The sequence below is a fragment of the Camelus dromedarius genome, chromosome 12, assembly GCF_036321535.1.
Source record: "Camelus dromedarius isolate mCamDro1 chromosome 12, mCamDro1.pat, whole genome shotgun sequence".
Lineage (NCBI taxonomy): Eukaryota > Metazoa > Chordata > Mammalia > Artiodactyla > Camelidae > Camelus > Camelus dromedarius.
The window spans coordinates 66,522,928-66,530,052 of record NC_087447.1 but is presented as its reverse complement, the minus strand read 5'-3'; positions in this window follow the sequence as shown (position 1 = coordinate 66,530,052).

Sequence of the window (7,125 nt, the reverse complement as noted above, 5' to 3'; positions counted from 1 at the left end):
ATTTTATGTTTTAATTAAATTCTGAATTTTCCTCTCATTCTCTCTCTCTCTCTCTCTATGATATGGAAACAATATATGATGAATTACAAATAATTTTCATTTATTTTTTTCCAGTTGCAAAATAAACTATTCAAATAAAGTCACTCCCCACATGAGGTATGTTTTTTCACTTGAGAAGAATCAAAATAATATGTTTAAAAATTATATGTGTATTTATTTTATAATGAGGCATTATTTTTTAATGAACTGATAGGTGGCTCATAATTTTACAATAAATTTTCTCTTTTTCTGTACCATTACTAGTTTAATCCTAATTCAGGAAATACATATTTGATGTCTGGATTTTGAAAAAAAAAAACAAAACGAAAAAACAAAAACACTTTGCTTTGAATCTAGCTTCTGCCTCACTGAGATTAGGGCAGATTTTTCAGATTTCCCTTCTCCCTTGTCACTCCATCTCCTATAAAAATTTTCAGATTCTCTCATTTTATGTTCTAAATTCTGCAATTTGCTTATTTGGGCGGAAAGACAGTCAATGTTTTGGTTTATTTGATTTTTGTGAGCAATAGTAAACAAATACTTGTGTGCAACTGATTTTTAAATTAATCTTAGAAATTAAAACAATTAAAGATTTCCTAGAGATATTGGTTTTCAGTTGGATTTAAAATCAAGTAGTATTGCTTTTCTTTATTTTTTTCCTGTATATAATATCTCATTTGTCCAATCATATCTCACTTAGATTTCTTTATGTCCTATCCAGCTCTTTGATCTTCATTTTATGCTCATTTAAGATTTTATTTCACCTGGTATGTTAACTTGTACTTTCCCAACGTAAATTTCACTTTGTTTTCCTCCACTTACATGTACTGTGTTTACTTACATTGTATTCCTGTCTATGTCAGCGTTCTCAGTTCTTCTCATTTTACTGTTACATGACATTTGATAATTTTAAGTACAAATCTGATATTATCTCATCAGCAACTTCCCAAAATTTTCCTAAACTGACTTCATTTATAAGGATTATTATTTCCTGTTTATGTTTTGAATCCATCACTACCCCTAAACATACCATATATGAAATAGATGTTACTTTAACATTGGAGTGACTACTGTAAGGCTCATAGCAAATGCATTACAACACAAATGCAGTGAGAGTAATGGAATGGTATTTATTTAAATCTAATCTGCTATTGAACCTGATGTCTTTGTCTTATCCCATTATTTTCCCATCTATTATTATCATCATTACACAGACTTTTTTTCACCCACCGAAAACAAGATTGAACAGAATTTTGTTTCTTCTCAAGTTATGCTTCATCCTGAGTTTTCAGAATTTTTTCAGAGCAACACCAAGTGGTCCAGGATGTTTATCGGTTCTCTTAATTTCCTAAGGTGCTTGTCATCTGGACCTGCTAATTTGCATATGTTCAAATTTCCCAAGTATAGCCTTGCATGATTTTTGTCTTCTTTACTCTCTAATTGGTTTAATTTTTTATTAATGTCAGAAAATTAGATAGGCACAGTCATCATTCTTTCCAATTGTAATGTCATTAATGTAGCTTTTATCATGGAATAGTCCAACTAATTTATGAATAACTTTTAACAATAATATTTTGTTTTGAAGTGAGGACCTTTGAACAATGATGAAGGATTTGATCTTCCTTTAGGAATTTTTTTTTTAATTACCCAAACCACTTTGAAATTAATTTTTAGTCACTGCAATATAGAATTGCATTGTATACAAATAAGTATCTTTCTATCATGGAAATTTTCACTCAAACACTTAAATTATGATAATTTAAAAACATACCAAATTATCTGTTTATTCCATCATAGATTGATGAATATGCTGTTATTTATTTGGAAGAAATTGGTTTACTAAGGAAAAACTTAAGGAAGCTTTCAGCTTGTGAATATCAATGAGGCAGAGATTTATTATTAACTATTTAGTATATGATAGGCTTTCTACTAAGCAATGAAGATTTAATGTTAAAGAAGATGATTCTCTTTTTTATTTCTCCTATAGCTTTTATTCTCTTGGATAAGACAGATAATAAGTAAATAAAATGACAGTGTGACATAATGTATGTAAGTATGTGTGCATCTATGTGGCATTATTACACAGGTGCTGCGTTTGTGGGACACCATTAAAGAGTGTGACTGCTGAACACAATAACCCTCTCTTGGATAGGATATCAGAGAGAGTCTCCCTCAAAAGATGATACTTGCAATGATGTTTTCAGGAAAAAAAGGGAGTTTTGTGATGTTGGAAAGATATTGAATGTCCCTGAAATAGGAAAGAGTTTGATGTGTTCTGGAAACAATGTGGATATGGTATATAGGTGGAGTTTATAGTGATTAAAACAAAATACAGGCAGGGATGGATCAAACAACTGATTTATATTTTAAAGTTAACTTTAATAGCCCATAGATGAGGAATGCTAGGAAAGAAAATAATTGCAGAAAGAAAAAAAAAGGGAAATGGTTAGTGTCATCTAGATGAAAATTTAGTGTGGCTTGGAATAGGGTGAAAAGCATATGGCTGTGAGTCAAACTGGCATTCTCTCTGCCAATGAATAGGAGCAGGCTGGCTTCTCTCACCACTCTTATTCAGCACAGTACCAGCAATCCTAACTAGAGCAATCAGGCAAGATAAAGAACTAGAAGTCATCCAAATCAGAAAGGAAAAAGTAAAATTGTCTTTATTTGCAGATGATACATTCTAAAGACTCAACCATAAAATCGCTGGAACAAATAATGACTTCGGTAAAGTTGCAGGAGGTAAAATCAGCACATTAACCATCGGTTGCTTTAATCAACACACAGCAATCAGTTGATTTTGACACACTGATAATGAACTATCTGAAAAGGAAATCAAGAAAACAGTACCATTCACAACATCATCTACAACAATAAAATACTTGGAAATAAATTGAACAAAGAAAGTCAAAGATCTGCAAACCGAAAACTAAAAGACTTTGATGAAGGGAATTGAACACACAAATGGAAAACAGCCTGTGTTCATGGATCAGAAGAATTAAAATGGCTATGCAATCCCACGCCATCTGTAAATTGAATGCCTATCAAAATTCCAATTTTTAAGAACAGAAATAGAGGGGGGAAGGTTTAGCTCAGTGGTTAGAGTACATGCTTAGCATGCAGGAGGTCCTGCGTTCAATCCCCAGTACCTCCATTAAAATAATTAAATAAATAAACCTAATTACCTCCTCCCCTCAAAAATAAAAATTAAAAAATTAAAAAAAGTTTACAAAAAGAACAGAAATAGAAAAAAAAAGTTCTAAAATTAGTATGGAACCACAAACAACCTCAAATAGCCAAAGCAATTCTTATAAAGAAGGGCAAAGGTGGAGTCTTTGGTCCATTAATCTATGACAAAAGAGTCAAGAATGTACAAGAAGAAAAGACAGTCTCTTCAATAAGTGGTACAGGGAAGGCTGCACGTAAAACAATGAGACTGGAGCATTTCCTCACACTATATACAAAGATAAACTCAAAATGAATTAAATACCTAAATGTAAGACTTGAAACCATAAAACTTCTAGAACAGAACATACACAGAACACTCTGACATAAATCATGGTAATATTTTTTCTTTTTAAAAAATAAATCGTATTTCTGCCTCCTAAGGAAAAAAAAAAGCAAAAAAATTAACAAATGAAGCCTAATTAAACTTAAAAAGCTTTTGCACAGCAAAGGAAACCACCCTAAAAATGAAAAGACAACTTACAGGATGGGAGAAAAGATTTGCATATGAAATGATCCATAAAGGAATAATGTCTAAAACATACAAACAGCTCATACAACTCAATATCAAAAAAAAAAAAAAAAAAAAAAACAACCCTCAAATTAAAACATGGGCAGAAGGCCCGAATAGACATTTTTCCAAAGACATACAGATGCTAACCAGGCATATGAAAAGATAATCAGCATCTCTAATTGTCAGAGAAAGGCAAATTGAAACAACGTTGAGATATTATCTCACATCAGTCAGAATGGCTATTGTCAAAAACTCTACAAATAGCAAATGTTGGTGAAGATGTGAAGAAAAGGGGCCCTTGTGCACTGTTTGTGGGAATGTAAATGGGTGCAGCCAGTCTGGAAAACAGTGTGTATAAAGATTCCCCCAAAACAGGACATATAGAAGTACCATATGACCCAGCAATTCCACTCTTGGTTAGATATTCAGGAAAAATGAGAACACCAATTTGAAAAGATATGTGCACCACAATGTTCATGGCTGCACTATTTACAATAACCAAGATATGGAAGCAGCCTAGATATCCATCAGCTGATGAACAGATAAAGATGTAGTATATATGTACAATGAATTATTACTCAGCCATAAAAAAAAGAATGAATTTCTGCCTTTTGCAGAAATGTGGATGGACCTAGAGAATATTATGCTGGCAAAATAAGTCAGACAGAGAAAGACAAGTTCTGTATGATGTCACTTGTATGTGGAATCTAAAATGTCATACAAAGGAATGCAAAACAAAAACAGACTCACAGACATAGAAAACTAGTGGTTACCAGAAGGAAGAGGGAAGGAGGAGGGTCAATTTAGGGTTATGGACTAAGAGATATAAACTACTATGTATAAAATAGATAAGCCACAAGGATAGATTGCATGACACAGGGAGTTACAGTGATAATCCTGTAATGACTTTTAATGGAGTAGATTCTGTAAAACGACTGAATCAATATGTTGTATACCTGAAACTAATGTATTATTATAAATCAACTGTACTTCAAAAAATAAATAAATGATCTTTAAAAAACAAACAAACAAACAAACAAACAAACAAAAAAACGGTGGAGAATGGACTGTGGGGCTAATGGTGACTAGCTAGCATACAAACCAGAAATCTAACATCTCTGAGAAATTGTTTTCTTGTCTACAGAAGGGAGGCAAAACCTCTCCTAGGTTATGGAGTGAGTGAAACAGAACCAACCCAGATGCTACCTTGTTAGTTTTCTGCACCTGTTAGCCACTTCTGCTTCCCCAGCATTGTGCCTTCTCTGTATAGCAACACAGGTAGAAGTTCTCACCAGAAAAAAAAAAAAAAAAAAAGCTCTACAAATAAGATTCATTTGATAACATCATAATTTACAACCGCACTATAGTTATTGTATTGCTCTCCCTTTTTCCTGAGTTACCATATTTATCTTATTTCATCAGTCATTTGTAATTCTAAGAATGATCTATAGGTTGTTGATTGACTTTGGAGAGGACTTTAAACCTTGACACTTCTGGAAGCCTTACCTGTTCCTACTGAGTTGTCAACAGATGAAGACATCCTTCCCTTCCTTTTTTTCCATCATCTCATTCATTTCTTCCTCTGCCCTCCTCTTTTCTCCCAACCTTTTCTTTCTCTTCCTTTCTCTGTCTCATCTTTGTTATTCAAGGTGAGAGAATAATGCTAACCCTGAGGGAGTGGTTGAAAAAGTTTGAATATTATAAGACTCAGAAGAAAATGAGATTTTTTTTCCCTATAAGCCTATCAAACTACAGCCATGGGACTAATAGACTCCAAGCCCTCATATTTTTTACTGTACAGCCGTTTCCTGATTGAGCTAATGGAGACTTCAGAGTGATGGCTTGTCAGGTGAGCATATTCCTGCTGAGTGTAAAGTCATTTTTCTTCCCCCAAAATGCTGTGGATTAGTCATGCAGCTTCATTTGTAAAATCAGTGAGAAGAGGAATGGTGATAATTTTGATTAATATAAAGAAAAAAATGTTATAAATATTTAATATAGCAGACTGTGAAATCCCTGCAAAAAGATAAATATTGTGACTATGAAGCAGTCAGATTAAGGTTGAAAATATATTAATTTCAGCCATATTAAATAAAAGTACAATATATAAGGGTTTTTTTTTAACATGATACCTACGTTCTTCTGTGCTGTTTTCCACAGGACTGTGCCTTGTTGCAAATTCTCCCTCAGTGTATAATTTTTCAACAGTAAGGTTGAGGAAAAGCAAGTGTAAATGATTATCTCACCTCATGAGGCATCGTATATAGAAAAAGCCCCTTAAGATACCTAAGTATAACAATTTAAACTATGTATTTTTGTGAGTTCAAAGATATAAATTAGCATTAATTTATGGCAAGTCTTTAATTAAAGCTAGTGTTCAGTGCATTATCACCAATCTGGATAAATGAAGATTTCTGTGTGAAAAACTCTGCATGCGACAACTAAAAGTCTCAGTGCTCCCCCTTCCTTCTCCTACTCCCCATAAACTGTGCCCCACATTCCAGTCTTGGTCGGTTTAGAATTTCATTTGATGCCCCTTCTTTTATGTGCCCTGGGTCCTTTCAAGATATGATTACTCCACATTGTTTCTCGTGCTAAATAAGTAACTACTTCCTTTGTTAATATAAAACACATAATTCAGATTACACACCTGTATATCTTGAAAATTGCTATAACTGGTATATATGAAGTTTCTTACTTAATTGAATATAGAAATATTTTATACATTTAAATTATGTCATTCTTTTTTATAAAATTATTATTAAATATGCACTGTCTATTATAACATTATAATTTGTAGATAACCAAAATAAAATGCTTTATAAGTCAAACTAGAAATGCCTAAATAAGCAAGATGATAATGTTTTAACTCCAATTAATTGAATGCAAAATAGTTTAAATTTTGTGAAATATTTAACTTCAACACTTCTCAAAGTAACTTTTACGTCGAAAATACTCAGCACAGATGTTAGAGTAAATATATTGTATATATCTGAAATTTCTAGGCTGTTCACACAACATAACTTTCTATTACTGGATTTGCCTTCAGTTCAGACTTCTGCATTTTGCTCTTTATGACCAAATGATTTCCTTTAACTTCCACACACATTTCAATGTGCAGTAATAAAATGTAATGAGGAAGGAGCATGGTAATTATGAATGAGTAGATGTTGTAGACAACCCAACTAATTGCATATGTACTTGCATGGATTAAAACCAGACATGCTGTAGCAGAACGAGTTACAAAACACTTCCAAAGCACTCTCTCTCTCTTCCCCCCACAAACACATGAAAATGTACCTATAGGATGAATAGTTCTCACTGAAAGCTAACTGAAACCAGGAGAC